Below are 18,847 nucleotides of genomic sequence, written 5' to 3'. Positions count from 1 at the left end.
GGGGTTAGTTTGCTTGTTGGTCAAATGCAGATCTCTACAATTATTAGCCTGAAGGATCCTGGTACAGAATAAGTAAATATATATAAAATATTAGCAGGACACTGCAATGCAAAAAGGATGTTAAACTGTTCAAGCAAGGGGATGACATAACTAATACTGACATAATTTCCAGGCAGCAAAGCAAAACTAGGTCAATGTGGCTTGACCTATCTAACATAATAAGCATTTTTTCCAGATTTTTACAATGTAGGCTGTGTCTGCAGGCATTAATGTCCTCTGTTATCAATGTATAGTGTTGTCACTCTGCTTTAATGTCTTATCACCATGTTGTGTTAATTAGACCAAAACAATATAGTGCACTTTTGAACTGTTTAACTCCCAGTTAGGAATCCTTACCTAACTGCACTCTTTTCTTTATCCAGTCAGAAAAGAGCCACCATTAACTCTTTACAGCCACTGGTTTCAAGGGGCATTGTTAAAGCTGGTATCTGCATCAAATGATATTAATCTCTACCAGTTGCTCTATTCAGTGCATTTTTTAGTTTCTAAAACGAGGGACTGCAAAGCTCATTTGCTTAATCAAACTGCATTGATTTTGACCCTGCTATATCACGCCAGAGCGCAGGTGCAGATCTGTGCATGGAAGTGACTGGGGCACATATATGCAACTTTATTTCCTTCCACCCTTTGCCATTTTGTTTTCTTGTCCCCTATTCTTTACCCAGGTAGTATGCTGAAAGTTACAAGAATCCTGCTGTCTCCACATTTCTCTTCCAGATTAGCCCTGCCTTTCTGTTCTCTTGACACCATGTCTGTTTTGCAGTGCATATTTCATTTTTCAGGGGACATGGGGAACTTGCTGGTTTAACTGCAATTTTTCACAAAGTTACATCCTACACTTCTGCCTTTACTTGCTATATTGCAGCATAGCACATTAGTCTCAACCACAATAAAAGTCTGATCCTTGTTATTGAAGTCAAAGTTCGCAGTTTTACTGGAGAAAGTTTGGAACAGAGTGTGACAGTTCTCTGGGTTCCCAGGACTAAGCGTCATCTTGTTATCCCCTCCCTGTAGCAACAGGTAACCTCACTGGACTCAGCGAGGTGTTGGCTCCCTAACCCCATGCTACTCACGCACTCTTCTCTGGGCCCTGCCAGTAGGGTTGCCAATTTTGGTTGGATGTATTCCTGGAGGTTTCATCACATGACAATCTTTAATTCAAGATTAATCTTCAATTCCTGGAGACTCCAAGACAATCCAGGAGGGTTGGCAACTCTACATGCCAGCCCTATCTTTGCCATGCAGGTTAACAATAGGTGCACCCCAGTCCCTGAGTCCCTCTGAATCATTCCCCTGTGATCTCCAGCCCTTGACACTAGCTAATCACAGAAATTCCAGATCCTCGGCCCACAAAGGATCAGTGTAGCCCAGTTTTACCTTAAATCACAGTTCCTATATAACACTGTACTTGTGAGCACTTATAATAAAACAAGAGTAGGTTTATTTTTAAAGAGTGCAGATTTAACTAGAAACAAGAGATAATGGTTGAAATGAATGTTTACAATACACAACTATCATAAAACACAAACCTGGGTCTACACATCAATAACTTTCCTAAAGTAGGTTCGCCCCCCACAGGTCAGTCTGCTGCAGAGCGAGATGGCTGGCTTCACAGAAACCAGGACCCAATTCTTCATGAGAACATCCCCACTTCCCAAGAGAGCCCATCCACATCCTTTCACTGAGGCGGCTTCTCTTCACTGTAATATATAGAATCAGTCTTTTGCAAATAGTCACAGACATGGCAATCCCCTGTCTGTTGCAATGCCCATTTTTTACCTCCAAGTGATTTTGATGGTTTGCTGTTGGCTTTGTTGGTTTCCATCGATAGTCTTGGGATGGAGCAAGGCTAGAACACTGAGCCTTGCTTTACATCACTGGCTAACCAAAGTAGGGTGACAGTGTCCTCCTGCTTGAATGGGCCATCATAAAGACATACTATCCCCTCGTGACTAACTCTTACTCCAAGTCCATAAACCATATTCCTTAAATATTACCCACTTATATCACAATGATTATAAATGGTCAAGATTCATAAGCTTTCTGTAGGTACCTTTACATATTACTCTTTATGGATAAATAGCCTGCAAGATGTGTTTGGTATAGTAAGTGTTAGGTCTGAGGTGAGTTGTTTGCAAAAGACCAGGGATCCTTGGCCAACAGGCCTCTGTGTCAAACATGGAAATTCCCAAACTGAATCAGATGAGGACCATTTAGTCCACCATCCTGTCTCTGACAGTGGCCAGCACCAGATGCTTCAGAGGAAGGTATAAGAACTTTGCAACATGCAGATGTAGAATAATCTGCCCTTCACTCTAGGTCTCCTCCTGGTCTCTAACAGAAACTGGCTTATGACCTGAAGCATGAGTTATAATTATTCCAAAATTTTTGGATAACTCTGGATATTCTTGATATCTAAAGCTGGTTGATAATTTAGCTGAGAATTTTCATTTTTCTATTGGGAAATCAAATTGAAATATTCCAATTCACGCTGACCTGACCAGAAATGAAATATTTTGTGTTTTGAGCTGAAACATTTCATTCAAAATAGTTCAACAAAACATTAAACTGAATTTCCCATCAGAGCATTGCTTTGAGGGTTTGCAGTTCAGACCCCATTCTCTATGGACCAGGCTCCCGTGAGGATTATAATGCAATGTGGATTTCCATCTGACTAAACTACTTAGTGCATCATGAGTCATATGACTGTGGGTACATTATGGGGGATGTAGTCCAGCCATGGAGACTAGCCTCTACGGGAGAAAGGGAACATCAGGTGCCTGAATTACAACTCCCATGAGGTAATGTGCTACTAGGGGAAAATACAGTTTAGTATTTAACAGGCTCAGAATGAAACATTTTAAGTCAGTTCAATAAACTGAAATGAAACATTTCATTTCAAGAATGTCAAAATATTTTGTTTTTTTATTGAAAAGGTAAAGTCTGAATCTCCTTTTTTTCTGGATTTATGTCCTGCAAAAAATGTGGGGAAAAAGGAGACAGACAGGCACGTAGGTTCATTTTCTAAACTTTCCTTGCTCTCCTAATTAGCGGAACTTAGCATTCTCCCCGAAAACATTGGGCCTGATCCATATGTGATGTAAATCAGCAAAGCTCCATTGACTTTCATAGAAACTGCCAAATTTATATCAGTGGAGGATCTGAACCATTTTATTTAAACACCAAGTGATTCTGCTCATTACTTTACTAGCTTCATAGTATTATGGCTCAATCTAGCAAAATGTTTTAAGCACATCCATAGCTTTATTCACATGAGTAGTCTGAAAGAAACTAATCAAAACTAGGGCTGCCAAGCAATTAAAAAAAAATGTGATTAATTGCACAATTAATTGCGCTGTTATCCAAAAATGTAATAGATACCATTTATTTTTTTGTTTTCTACATTTTCAAATATATTTCAATTATAACACAGAATACAAAGTGTACAGTGCTCACTTTATATTTATTACAAATATTTGCACTGTAAAACAAGAGTATTTTTCAATTCACCTAATACAAGTACAACAGTGCAAACTCTTTATCATGAAAGTTGAACTTACAAATGTAGAATTATGTACAAAATAATTGCATTCAAAAACAAAACAATGTAAAACTTTAGAGCCTACAAATCCACTCAGACCTACTTCTTGTTCAGCCAATTGCTCAAACAAGTTTGTTTACATTTGCAGGAGAGAATGCTGCCCGCTTCTTGTTTACAATGTCACCACCTGAAAGTGAGAACAGGTGTTCTCATGGCACTGTTGTAGCCAGCGTCGCAAGATATTTACGTGCCAGATGCACTAAAGATTCATATGTCCCTTCGTGCTTCAACCACCAGGCTTCCAAAGGACATGCGTCCATGATGATGCGTTCTGCTCTGCTTTGGATCGTTATCAAGCAGAACGATGTATAATATTTAGCATATCTGGCACGTAAATACCTTGCAATGCCAGCTACAAACATGCCATGTGAATGCCTGTTCTTACTTTCAGGTGACATTGTAAACAAGAAGCAGGCAGCAGTATTTCCTATAAATGTAAACAAACTTGTTTGTCTTAGTGACTGGCTGAACAAGAAGTAGGCCTGAGTGGACTTGTAGGCTCTAAAGCTGTATATTGTTTTTGAGTGCAGTTATGTAACAACAACAACCACCTACATTTGTAAGTTGCATTTTCATGATAAAGAGAATGCACTACAGTACTTGTACAAGGTGAATTGAAAAACCTTTTACCATTTTATTACAAATATTTGCATTATAAAAGTGAGCACTGTATACTTTGTATTGTGTTGTAATAGAAATATATTTGAAAATGTAGAAAAAAATCCAAAAAGATTTAATACCTTTCAATTGGTACTGTTTAACAATGTGATTAATTGCAATTAATTTTGAGTTAATCGCATGAGTTAACTGCAATTAATAGACAGCTCTACAGAAAACTCATGTGAGTAAAGTTACACAGGTGCTTAAGTGTATTCAGGAGCAGGCCATATTATATGGCACTTCTACTCAACTTAATGAGGACAGTAAAAGTCAGTGCTTTTCACCTCTTTTCCTAATCTAATTACAAGATTTATACTGATTCCCCTAAGCAAAACTGTCATTAATGTACAGTTAAAGCTGGGATTCTGTTCCCCTTACAAAAGACTAAAATGTATTGTAATATAACATTGCAGCTGACAATGTAAATGTCAATGTCAGAATATTTTCTGTTAAGGATATAACTAACTTCTCTATTGTAATTTTTTCATTGCATGATTATATTGTACTCTGCTCACCATGTCAGCCCATACCAAGAGGCAGAGGGTGTGGGTTTGAGGAAGCCTTGGTATGGAACTGGAACAACACATGTAAGTTTTAGTACCAAAAACCCAAAGAGAAGTGGCTCCAAATACAATGTTCAAAGGGCACTCGTCAGATTTTGCATGTGTCAGAATCATTTCCACACACACCCCAACTGTACAATTAATTAAATGCATCACTGAATCTCACTAATAAAATGGGACAGGATCAGACCCTGTGCTACTGAAGTAAATGACAGTTTTACCTTTGACTTCCGTGGACCAGGATCAAAACACACACAGAGAATTTTGACTCTGAGTTGGGGAGTTAAAGGGTCAATAGTCAAGGTGTGATGGACTATCAAGTACCAACTCCTTTCAGCAGTAATAAAAATGTATTATTGTGGCAAAATATTGTCACTACAGTCCATTTTGTTACAACAAAAATTGATACCAAACCCATTGCATCTTCTCAGTCACTGTCCCAGGAGTAGAACTTTAGCTTTCTCTTAATCTTTTTAGTATTTTTCAAAGTGTGTTTAGACCTAGACATGTTACAAGAAAAATCTAATCATATTGCAGGGCCAAATAAAAACACCTTAAAGTGTTATATTCCAGCTTTTTTGAATTGCACATCTTTCCACCCATATCACCATAAGATGGTATAATAAACATCTACGAAGCTGCAGGAAACAGGGAAGTATCACTTTGAAATATTAAGAACTATTTTTATTATAAACATCAGATCAAACTGAACTTCATCAAACCGTTTTGGTGCCTTTTAAGTTCCATACAGGGTAGATTTCATATTACAGGCTTGAGATCTCAAGTGATGTGCAATAACTCTTTACAACCTGCAGAAACAGTATAAGCACTAAATTGCTGCACAGTTTTTCTGCACATTTGTGCTAAAGGTGGACTAGTGTATGGGAAACCTTAAAAGGTTTGGAAGTTCAGTTCAAATAAGCCCTGAAAGTTCTGAAGCTTATTCAAACCTTTATCCACACTTGTGTGTATCCCTTTTCTTTCTCTCTTACTAGTGTAAGAGGGGGACCAGGCCTGCTATTATGGGGAACTTTCTTGGCTTATACACTACCCCGATGAAGTGGGCTAGCGAAAGGATCCGAGTCCTCGCTCCCCCTTCCTTTACGTAGAGGCCTGCCTGACCTTGAGGGCTCCCTTCCACTCTCCTGTGTGGCAGAGTCCTCAGAACCCCAACAAGGCTGGGCCCAGGATTCCTGGGGGCCTGGACCACCAATTTTGCCATGGTCACTTAAGGCAGGAGCTAGGGTGGCCCCACTCCAGCGTGCTCTCTCTGCACTGGACGCTTCCCTGACCCACTGATCATTACATACAGTTCAAAGCAAGTACAAATTATTAAACAGCAATCAATTTTAAAAAATAAGGAAAAAATGCAAAAGGTTAAAGGAAATCACACAACCCTGCTCTGTGGCATGGGGACATCACAAACAACAGTCTCTGGAATGTAAGAGAAGTCCACAGTCTGTTTCTCACAAGTCCCAGGCCTCCTTCTCAGGCCCTGGCTGTGCTGCACACTGGGTATTTGTTCTGGCGGTGGCCACATGCTCTCAGTGGCAGGACTCTTCTTCCCAGTGTCAGCCACCCATTGGCGTTATGATCCCCGCCCCCAAGTCTGGCCTATAAGACCTCTTGGCTGGGGGCATCTCCCTGTACTGGGCCCACTGCCCGGGGTCCCCCTTGCTCTTCCCAGCTGCTCACTGCACCCAGCTCCTAACTGCTCCAGCCCCAGCTCGGCTGCTGCTCTTGTTCCAGCCCCCTGGGCTGCTTTTTCTGGCCCCTCTGGCTCTTGTTGCTGCAGCTCTGCTCCCAGCACAGGTCTGCTCTGTGGGCTGCTTCTGTGCCTCTGCTCCCAGCACTGACTTGCTCCCTGGGCTGCTTCTCTGGCTGGCACGGCCCTGCTCCCCAGCTTGGCCCCATCAGGGCTGGAAGGGACCTCAGGAAGTCATCTAGTCCAACTCCCTGCTCAAAGCAGGACCAATCCCCAGACAGGTTTTTGCCCCAGATCCCTAAATGGCCCCCTCAGGGATTGAACTCTTAACCCTGGGTTTAGCAGGCCAATGCTCAAACCACTGAGCTATCCCTCCCCCCTCAATCTGTGACCCAGGCAGCTCCAGCTCACATGGAGGATGGGACCACCCTGGCCTCCTGACTCCCTCATTAGCCTGCCCATGCCCTGCCAATCAGGATGACCTAGAGTATTGGTGTCTCCCCGTTGCCCCTGGGGATTGTGAGTCTCAGGGTCCTGACTTCCCATTGACCCTTCCCCTTACTTTTAGTACTGGGAACTAGCCAACCGAACCCCCCCCCCACCCCCCACCCCCCCACACACACACACAGCGTTTTAGTAAGGGGACAAAAGTCCCCTTACATTCATCTCTGCCTCCCCGCCCCTATTTCCTCCTACCCCATCTGATTCTTCTCCCAGACCCCATCTTTCTCCTCTGCTGAGCTCCAACAAGTCCCCTGAGCATTTACTAATTCCTCAGTTGCAAAGAGTATCCCTGACTCACCCTTCAGCAGACCCCTTACCTTTGGTGCTATTCTGTTGATGGACTCTAAGGTCTGGCACTATTTTTACTGAGCTCAAAGGCTTCCCCAGGTTAGAAGGGGTCCAGAATGCATTGCCCCACCTTTGATCCCACAGAAGCCCTGGAATTTGTTAGATTGGAAGTCAGCAGCCAACCCAGCAAAGAATGCCAGACACTCTGAGAACCTGAGATGTATTTCATCAAAGGTAGAAGCCTGTTCGAGATTAGTGAGAGAGATACACATCTAAATAATTTAGAACCTAATAAAAGGTTTAGGTTTGGTTCTGTTCAAGATGGGGGAGAAGGCTCAGATTTTATTTATTCCAAGTTGGTTATGCACATCCATTGTATATATATTATTTAATAATATGCTATTTATAAACTAATGATATCATTAAGTAATTCAGTATAAAGTTAATAGGGAAGTGGCTATGTCTGCTCCGAAATGTTTACTCTTAACTCTGGTTTAAATCTATCATGTAAAGTTTTTGTGAACTTCAAGTCTGACCTCTACAGGTAGGTAACTGAAATGTGATCAAAAGATACTGTACCTAAGTTGTACAAAGATTTTATTAGACACTGCATAAGGCCAGTCTTCCAGCCTTAATACACAAACCACCGACAAGGTTTAAATATGTAAGGTTTTATTTTTAAAAACACTAATATGTGCATTTGGTTCAAACAAATTCAGTTTTATGAAAGGCATATACTGAACAATAATCAAATAGCACCATTTTATACTCAGATTTATTTCTGTTTCCCCTCTCCACCACCACCCTCAAACATGGCATGATCTTTCATAGCTATAGAAGAATGTTATTTTCCAATTGATAACATAAATTTGAGTTTTTCAAAACTTACATTTTTAAAAGTCTTGTTCGGTGCCACCTTTTTCTAATCATAACCAACTATTCTAACAAACTATCCTTTGTCCAGTGATTGAGTCCCCTCTGTTCCCACAAACCTACAGCACATGTTGCCATAGTTACTCTGCATGTCTATTTACCACACAAGTGATCAAAGAAAGCAGACAACACACACACACACACACACACACACACACAAACCTTGCCAGACTTCCTACCGGGTAACGTCCAGCCACTAATTAACTGATACACTCTCAGCCCACAGATTCCATATACTTGTTTTCTTTATTATATATGGCACACAAAAACAGAAGTCTACAATGAGAATTTATCTCTGAGAAAAGACAGCCCCTGGGGAAAAAAAAAAAAAAAGACAGCATGGAACTCTAAGCAGCACTTCCTAAAGCAAGTCTTATGATTACAATATTTCAGGACAAGGATATAGATTTCTTAGCAAGGAATAAATTAAGAATTAAAAAAGGTGCACTAAAGAAAGTAGGAAATAGAAACCACATGCTAAAAAGCTAAACATCTGTACGGAAGAGGGATGATTTTATGTTTTACATGTGTTATCGACTAAAATTCTATTCAGCATGTATGCACTCTATGAATCATATACTATAAAAGCTATAGGACTACAACTATGATAAATAAGAACTGAAATGGCCTCTGTGCCTTACAGATTTTATCTTCACTTTTAATTAGGTTCATAATGATCCATTAGCAAATTGCATGTCTTACAGGACCCTTTTATAGGACTGTGGGCCCAGTCCTGCCCTGATCAAAGTCAATGGGAATAGTGCCATTGACTTGAGTGGAAAATAAAGCCCTAAATCTGCCTTCACAGAATTCCTATGTGCTGCATTATGGTGTTAGTATGTTTGAGGATATTATTTGTTGTGGGCAAAAATAGTTTGAAAATGGGTTTGAATATTAAAAATTAATTGATTACCTAGTTTCTATTAAATCCATTTGGGGAACCTAAAACAGATACCACACTGCCCTCTCCAGTTTTAAAGTAAATACCAAGAATACAGACAAGCAAACTGCACCCAGCCACAGTGGCCTCAATAAATCTTGGACCGCTGACACATCTGTGTTCTTATCTAAACTTCTGATCTTTGAGAGTTCTTACTCTTTTGATCTCTTTTCCCAAGTAGTGAGCTGGTCAGAGTTTTAGTAGATGGAAATTTCAGTATCCATAGTGAAGCTGAAGTTTTGTTTCCTGGTACAGTATATATTTGGCTGGCATGTTAGAAATCCTCTTAAGAAACTACACAGTTCCACTTCCTAGGGACATATTTTTGACTAGAAGCCTAAAATTTCCCAGCTTCAGAATGACCAAGGTGCTTTCAAAGATGTGATGTACACAGCTGTTGTATGAAAACTTCACAATTTCATGATAGAGGTTTCAGTCGAGTTATTATTTATATCAGACAGAACAGAGACAGTCACAGCCCTTGCTGAGGTTTTAAATTACCTCCTAATAAAAGGCTACTTCTTTTTACCTGTTTCATTTATGAATCTCAGCACAGCATTCCGTACAACCAACCAATGATGTCCCACTAGGGATTGTTGGCCTGGCACGACTGTAAAACAGGTTGAATCCTATCAGCCCAACAGGCAGCATATTACATTTCTATGAGTAATTTCTGCTCTTCAGCTAGGGTAGTTAGCTGCATTGCACTATTTTGAACCTATGCACTATTGTTCAGCATCTGTATGCTGCCTGTGGGCCAGATCATTCATCAGCAAAGTATATTTCATTTCAATGCGATGACACACAGATTTGTTTGATAGTTAACCCTGCAAATCCAAACTATACTATGATTATGACAACAAATTGGCTGGCAGATAGAAAAGGCACATTTTTTCCTGAGTACTCATTCTCTTCAGAAATTTTCAAATAAAATCAGAAGTGATTCCTAACCATCTCATGCCTCCAATTTCATGGCACTTCAGTTCCTGAATATTTTGCTTTCTTATTTTGTACTGTCCTTTGGTCATCACATTTGGAGGCTTATCAAGATCTCCAATCACCATTTTAAAGATGCAAAGAGGCTGTTTGATCTCTGTCAACATATGCATGATTAGTCCCTTCAACTCTAGACTGTTAGGTCACTGGTTTTTGTTCAGCAAGAACTAGTAGTAAACTAGAGAAAACAGATTTTTCTCTGCCAAACTGAAATATTTCACACACAAACACCACTGAAATCCAGTAGCAACTTCAGAATTGTGCATGTGGTATAAGTAAGGTCAACCAAGTTGGGAAAGCTTACACAAAAATGTGTGTCTAAACCCACAGGGGCAGATCTTCACCTGCTGTGAAGCTCCATTATGAAGCTATGACAATTTATACCAGGCAAAGGTCTGCCCTACTGGATCTGGTTCTTCTCTCATATACAGAGGGGAAAAACCAGGAGTAACTCCATTAAAATTAATGGGGCTGCAGCAGTGTAAAGCTACTGTGAGGGGATAATCAGGCCCATATTCTCAACTTCATGGATGCAACTTCCCAGGAGATACTGCTGCCACAGAGGAAGTAGAAAGAGGAGGACTTCTGTTGGATGGAGGTGGGTATTATATAATGAGTCAAAAATATTCTAATGCTAAATCTGTCCCTCCTCTTTTCTTTTTATTGGGGGAGTCCCTAAAGAACTTTAGTGCTTTTTATTTTCTCACTAACTCCCACTCCCCTTTTTCCTCTTCTTCTCTCCTGGTTTCCTCTTCTTATTTATTCACACACACAAATACACACTTTACAACCATCTGCTTCAAATAGAAGCATCCCATCTGTTTGTAGCAATGTTTGTTTTGTATTCTTATGCTCTGACGTATACCAACTTTCTTCTGATCCTCTTTGACACCTCCCTTTACTAAGGTTCTTTTTTGTGGCGACAATGCATTCTGCTGATCACACAGATAAAGGACTAATTGAACCCAAGCAATGCATTATGTAAACTTTAGTTTCCATTTGCACTCCACTGTGACAAGAATTCCCCTCCTCCCCCCAACAATCTTTAAAAAGGTAAAAAGCAGGTTTTTGCCCACTCGCAAAAACTGCTTTTCCTCCACATATGGCAAAATGGTCTAAAATACATGAGTGCTTCCATCTTGTTTTCAAAAAGTGGTTGGAAAAAAAAAAAAAAAAACAAATGCTCCATTTCCACTGCAGGTGCAAACTCTACTTCTGCTTCTACCCTCCTTTCCCCTCTACCTCCTCCCCCGCCATGCCCCAAGTCCTACTGATTTCAGAAAGCTGCCTGAATAGACTATGACTCTCACAAGGAAACAAAAACATTTTTCTCACAGCCTGACTTTCATACAGTGGCTATTCGTAAAACAAAGTATTGATTTTAAGATGTTGATTTGCCAGGGTCTTTAATTCAGAGCCGAGCTCTGCTTTAAGGCTGAGATTTACATCTGCCACTGCTCTGTACTCTGTGTTCTAACTGCATATTTTAATTGCAAAACTACAAACAGTGTAGTATCAAATTGTTATCCCATTGTGACCTTCAACTTTGAGAATAAGCAAACAGCTGCTTTTGTCCATTCATGTAGATAGCAAGCTTTTAAAAAAGTAAGCGTATTTGAAAAATCATTGGTTTTCTAGGCTCTTTTATGCAATGTTACAGTACTACTTTTGAAAACGGCTTGAGACTATTATATTTTAAAGCCACTGAAAAATTTAAGTATTGGCAATTTGTGTGTGAGTTGCTGTGCATGTTTAATAAATCACTCCCACACACCTCTACAGTTTAAACAACACATTCTTATTCTACATGTCACAAACAAGGTTGTGAGAAAGTCTACACAACATATTTAACCCCAGGGCAAATTGGAATTGAATTACATATCCTACAAACAGCTTTCATGCCATTTACAAAATTGAATCAAACAATGAATTGCATGACATCACTTACTAGCAATAAGATCAAACTGAAAGATCAAACTGGTTAATTTGTATTTATTTATAAAGGATCTTCAGGCTAAAAATCTAAAGGTTTCTGCAAATGCGATCTAGTCCAACAAAGCAAATATTTACAGACCAACCCAACTTTCCCCCCCCTTTGCTCCCTCCTTTATAGATCTCTAAATGCTTTACAGTATGTTCCTTACCTGCCTCATGTTTAGAATTCCATAATCCATCCAGCAGGAAACAATCTGAATTCAAATTTACAGTGTAATTTCAAAGTAAAAACAAAAATCCATCAGCAGTTTCCATATAAACAAGCTGCTAAGTTTCTCTCTCTCTCATTTTCCTTTATTTTTTGCTGTGGGGACTCTTCCTAAGACAATGTCAAGTTTTGCAGCCTTTCCTCTAGCCTATTAAAAGTCAGGCGTAGGAAGGCAACTGTCTGCCTTGCTCTTATTTCAAATCACGGCTCAGATATGTAGTAGTTGGCTGAATTAGGCCATGAAATAGCCTCACCAATCAGCGGAAAGGGGAGGGAGGTATAACACAGAGAGACTGCCTACATGAGGATTAGGAAAGCTTTCAAGGATTTAAAAGACTGAAAACAGCTGGAAACAGTGTCTAAGGCTACAAAGGGGGAAGTCAATTTGTGGTATAAGAGATTATTTCCATTCTTATCTTACTGCTCTGGGTCTGCTCAAAATTTAACAGGCTCCTGAGATTAAAAAACACACACACACACACACACACACACACTTGAAATGTAAATAGCCAGTAAAAACTACCCAAATATTGGAGAGATGCCCAAATACTTAACCAAAAAACTGTAAGGTGTAGTAACACCCATTCTATTTAGAACCACATATGTCACTAGCAATTTAAGAAACATTTGTTTTTGAAGTCCTACCAGATTACAATATATAAAAGATAAGAAGTAAAGAGGGAAAAACATGCTATATCTAATTTACATATATACCAAATATATATGTGCCCTGAGGAACAGAAACATATGAACATGTGCAAACAAAGCTATAGAAATTACAAAATGTTCTGTGATAAATCCTCATTTGTCTCACTAGTAAATGTATAACCCTCTCCATAACATTTTACTTTAATTTTTCTCTTTAGGAAGGGTGATTCCTGCCTTCCCTGGGGGGTGGAGGGAATCATTCTTGCATACAGGTTCCAAACCTAAGGTAGTATTGTACCCTACTTTGAATTGCAAGAAAATATCCAGATTATAAAATACAACTGGTGGAGCTTTGTTGCTTTGTCCAATAGGACCTGTTTTTAGTTGCACAGCACGCATATGTCCCTTAGTGGCTTTCTTTTAAAATGGAGCTGTGTGTAACATGTGGCTGCTGCTTGACTTGCACCATTTTTAAGCCAAGAAAAGGGGCAGATCTACAGAATTATACACTCACACCACCTCCTCAAGTCTCTAACCTCCCCCCCTCTCGCCTCTCCCTCCACCCCCTCTTTCCCAGCCTCAAACTTAAGATCAGTTTAGAAGCTTGCTAGTTCCTCTGTTCCACTCTAAATGGAAATCTGTCTTTTGATCTCCAGGGACAATCAGGCAAATCTGATGTCTGAAGAAAAGCCCCATGGTCATGGATTTGCTACAGCAATGGCTGTTTCTATCAAGGCAAGAAGTAGTCACTACTCAGAAAATTCCTTTCAACTCCAGGAATCTTTTGCACTGAGCTGCAGAATAAGGTGTCACAGTGATGTGTTGCCAATAGTTCAATAAAGGGATTCTTAAAATGTGTTTTCTTTTGGCCTGTGATAAGCTCCGAGTACCAAGGCTGTGTATGTTGTAGAAATGGGAGTGAAGGACTGGGGAATCTATTCCTTTGTTTTGCTATTTAAATGCTTTTTCTCATATACACACAGCTGAGAAAGGAAGTAATACCATACTGGACCAGATGCTCTGCTGCAGTCAAAGAACACACTGCACAGCTCAGGGTGGAAGGAGGAGGGGAAAGGTGGCTTTAAGATACCTTTCCACTCTCTTGACCCTGGCCTGGCTGTACACTGGTATGGTCCTCACACTTCAGTTAAAGAGTTCACTGCTCTCACTTTCAGCCCTAACGGGCCAACATAGCTGTTGTGAATAAAGGCATGAGGAAAACCCCAACCATGATATCTACGCTGGGCCAGAGGGGTTGACTTAGTGATCCTGGGGCCAGCTACAGAGGCTTTAGGGACTCTTTCCATTGCTGGAGCAGCTCTAAGTGGCTGCAGGGTAGAGTGGTGCATTAAGTACACTTTGAAATAAATGTTTATATTGTTCCTGAAAAATATCTACATCCCTAGCTTAGGGTTCAGATAATGTAATTTGAAATGTGTATATATATATTTAGTATGTGAAGACCTTTTATTGTAGATAAACCTAGGAGAATCCTCCCTGGGAACATTTTTGGAAGATACCTGATACTTGGGCCCAGACTTGCAAAGGTATTTAGGCATTGCTGCACTCAGCATTGCAATGGCTAACTGATTATGGAGCATAAGTATAATTTTCCAAAGGGATTTAGTCACGGAGGAGCCAAAACTCCCATTGACAATCAATGGGATTTAGGCTTCTAAAGGCCTAGATTGTCTCATTTTCAAAAGTTATCTCCTAAATCAGGTAGGCATTGCAAGGCTGAACACCGCAACACCTAAATACTTTTAAAAACATGGACTTTGGTTTAATATGATGCATTCTAAAAGAAAAAAAAATGCTCTTCTGAAGTAATTTGAGCCCCAGAGATAAGTCTGCTGTGGCAAAGGTGATTTAGCAGTAGCCAGAGAGAGGCAAAATTTTCCAAAGGCTGGGGCTACACTCTCTTCAATTTGGAGTCAGAGTTTTAACAAGGGAGTCCTAAGAGCCGCCTCCAGCATTTCAGTGGGGCTCTCACATAACAACAGATGCAGTAGAAACTCCTATGTTGAAAGAATGAGGAAAGGTGAAGAAGGTTTCTAGAAATTTGCATTTGTTAAAATGCCACACACAGTGACTGGCAATCCATATATTTTCTCACAAGATATAGGTTTTATCTTCATGACTACTCAGCGGCTTATGGCATCAAAAATTGACATGGCCCTATTTGCTGAAAACCAATACCTGTATGGTGTTACTAAAGAATCATTCCAAAGAGATAAGGATGCATGTTGTGGGGAAACATTTTTACTCAGGTAATCTAAATATCTCACCTGGTCAGCATTTTATCACCTGTTCAATTCACTTTTCACATTCAAAGAGTGTGGTTTGTGATTCGTCCGTAACTGTCAATACACAGTGCAATCACCTGGGAGGGTGGATTTTGAAAGCTTGGTTGTTCTGACATTCTGCACTCACATAAGGGGGCTGGAAAGGTTCCTATTCCAAGTCTCCCACAAGACAGAAGATAAAGAGAGATGGACCTGACATAAAATCTTTGCTCTAGACACCCTGAAACTCTGGACAATGTTGAAAAGATCAGGGTTTGGGACCAGATTTCAATTTACTTTGCCGCTAGGCCCCTAACCTAAAGATAAAACAATATGACTGAGAGGTTGAGGAAGTGTCATTACCATGTGGATCGGTGAAAGGGCAATGTCTCATAGACTCATAGACTCATAGACTTTAAGGTCAGAAGGGACCATTATGATCATCTAGTCTGACCCCCTGCATGCTGCAGGCCATAAAACCGTCCCTACCCCTTCCCTGGACTCTGCTGTTGAAGTCCCCAATCCTGTTTTAGGTGACTTCAATCGGCAGAGACCCTCCTGCTAGAGATCCCTGCCCCATGCTGCGGAGGAAGGCGAAAAACCTCCAGAGGCTCGGCCAATCTGCCCTGGAGGAAAATTCCTTCCCGACCCCAAAAATGGCGATCAGTCAGACCCCGAGCATATAGGCAAGAGTCACCAGCCTGACCCCTGTCAGCCAATGTCATTCCCTGCCCCTCCTGAACGACTATTTTGCTTCCATCTCTGGAATAGAGGGGACAGACAGTAATTTTACCAGCTTCAGGGAAGAGAAAGAAGATTCCACTGCTGGAGGAAGAAACATTTAAAATCCAGCCCCTATTGCCTCTGCAGATGACATGAGGCTGCTGCAAGGAGGAGGAGAAGGTTCGATAGCTTGGTTCCTCCGGCATGGTAGAAGTGCTTTCTCATACCTTCTCACTAAGCAGCACAGGGGAAGAGGTGTCTCTCTGAATATGCAAGCTCGGCTGGGAGCCTGACATTTTTCTGAAGAAGATTGTGAACATGTCTCTTTGAAAGAAAAACGATTACAAGTGTACTAACCTACTCATGGGTTTACATTTTTAAAGCTGTCTTCACGATCAGTAAGGGCTGGAGAGTCACTTTTTAGTCTATAATCAGGTGGACTAGCATTGACGATATTCAATAGATCTCTCCCCAAAGTTATTATATACGTGGGACCAGAAACATCAGTCCCTAATAATGAAACATATATGCACTGCATCTTGGTAAAAACAGGCTATGTATTATTTTTCATTGGGACAAATCCCATTTTTGGCAAACTCCAACTGATTTCAATAGGACTGGGGGGTAGGCCAATGAGAATTAGTGTATTGGACAAGTTTGAAGTTTTTATAACAAGACTTGTAAAGTTCTGAGGGGAGGGGAAATAGGTTGAAACGGTGTTGGTTTTTCAGTTCATAAAAATTGTTCTAAGTCTCAGTCCTCAAAATGGCTTATCCAGTTAACTCTGCCCTAATTAATCTCATACTTTCCAAAACAAATTATCAGAGCAAAGACTTCCTGCATGAGAAATAGTTTGCACTTATAGTGGAAACACTGTCTTACATATTGAGTCACTAGCTAATCCATAATTATTGACGTCAGCTATGACGTTAAGCTCTGGAAACAATGTACAGTCTATAAATTAGTCTCACATCTTCTCAGTTTCCTTCCTTAACTATTCTGTTGTGACTCTTTTTGGTGCCCAATGTACAGCCCAAGGTCATACATTTGGGCCTTGGCAGGTTGAGAGCTACTGTACAGCAGTAAGAGCCGGCTTGTCGAGGCAGTTACTTTTCTGTGACAATAGACGAATCAGCTTTGATTTCTGTGATCTGACAGAGGCTATTTCTGTGTGGACAGATTGAAAGTTATATACTTTGAAAGGAAGGGAGCACATTGTTACCTTATATAAACAAACTAATTTGATTGCCAAATGTCACATGAAAAAAATCTGATTCAGCCACGCTATGGCCAGGCGTTTGTATGTGACCATATTTTTAGCTTTTGGGGGCATGCCTAATACTTCACATAAAGTATCTGGTCTATGACAGCTTATTATGTTTCCCAATGCATACGATTTGATCCAAACTCGGGTCCAATTTTCCAGTACTCCAGGTGGATTTGAACTGGTTGAGCAGGTGCAAAGCTGCTCTATAGCTGGCTTCCTCAGACACTGAACAATTGTTCTGGCATAGAACAATTCTCAGTTGGCACAGAGCTGCTACCTGCTAGTGACATAGGGTGTGGGACCAGGGCAATGCAGATGGAACCAAGGCCTCTTTACACCCATCTGATCGCCAACTGTCATAATGACCCCTTTGGGCCAAGGGAAGTGAATATACATTAAAGTAACCTAGCCAGCCCCAAGATAAGGGCACACACTGTCCCCATACTGAGCTGTGCCAGATACAGCCAGGCCTGACCCCAGGATCTGGTCCTACATCAGAATGGAGTAATAGAGTTGCACCAGCTATGCTGACACCAAGTATGAATTTGGCCCAACACATGTTTAAAAAAAAAAAAAAAAAAGCCAAGCTTGAAAAAAGACCGTTAAGCCAGATGCTATAAACAATAATCATCATCATCATCTCAAGATGTGAAGTCTATCACAAACAGATTGCCTTTGATTTTAGATATAAATAATTTAGGGTAATAAAGACCCATTATTTTTCACAAATGAGTAATCATCTAATCCTTCACATTTCAGGCAGACTGAGCTAATTTTCACACCCAAACTAACATGGTTGCAATTCTCCACAAGTAGCTTTTATATGCCCTTTTCTCAGTGATTTTTAAACCAACATCCGAAGGAAGATTGGGATGTCCAGAATACAAAATACTCTCTTTAATTCTCAAGTGGCAACAACAAAAACAGAATATATAAATAACCTCCAAAAGAAACATAATAAAATACTTGAACTAAAAACTTGTAGGGAGCCAAAAATATCCCAAGAACATGGCGTTGATAAGAAAAATGCATAGTTTTAAAAGAATAAATATTAAAGTTGACCTGAAAATACAGAGGGAGGGAATCACCCTCCCAAAACTGTACACAATTCCATTCTTATATTTCATTTAATTTTTCCAGCAACCACTAATAAATATAGAAATAAATTATATGGGTCAAATCCTTCACTGGTTTAATCAACATAGTTCTACTGAAATCAATGAAACTATGTTAATTAACACAAACTGACCCACATATAGTTAAATGTGCAAAAATTTTCCAAAATATTTCCAAAATGAGAAGATAAAAAATTACTGATGGAGTCTAATATCTTTAAGTATGAAGACACTCCAGATTGGACATTTCCACTGTTGCTCGGAGCTTTTTCTCATGATGCTCTAATATGGGACTGTGTATTATGGAAACTAGGAATCTAAATATGGAGCCAGCAGGTTCCCCATTATGTTAGAAA

General features: G+C 40.2%; 1 protein-coding gene across 6 annotated transcripts in view; it reads right to left on the bottom strand.

Moving 5' to 3' along the window:
• MID1 (midline 1) overlaps positions 1–18,847 on the bottom strand; it is a 335,146-nt gene that overhangs the window by 187,037 nt on the left and 129,262 nt on the right. The window contains exon 1 of one of the 6 annotated variants that reach the window (XM_054007895.1): positions 12,395–12,775. The exons of the other annotated variants lie outside the window; for them this stretch is intronic. The gene's annotated coding sequence lies outside the window, so the exon portion shown is untranslated. Of the gene's footprint in view, positions 1–12,394; positions 12,776–18,847 lie in introns of those variants that run through there. 6 annotated transcript variants of the gene reach the window in all.

This window comes from Malaclemys terrapin, chromosome 1 (assembly GCF_027887155.1).
Source record: "Malaclemys terrapin pileata isolate rMalTer1 chromosome 1, rMalTer1.hap1, whole genome shotgun sequence".
NCBI lineage: Eukaryota > Metazoa > Chordata > Testudines > Emydidae > Malaclemys > Malaclemys terrapin.
Note: the sequence above shows the minus strand (reverse complement) of the source record. Positions and strands in the feature narration are given on the sequence as shown.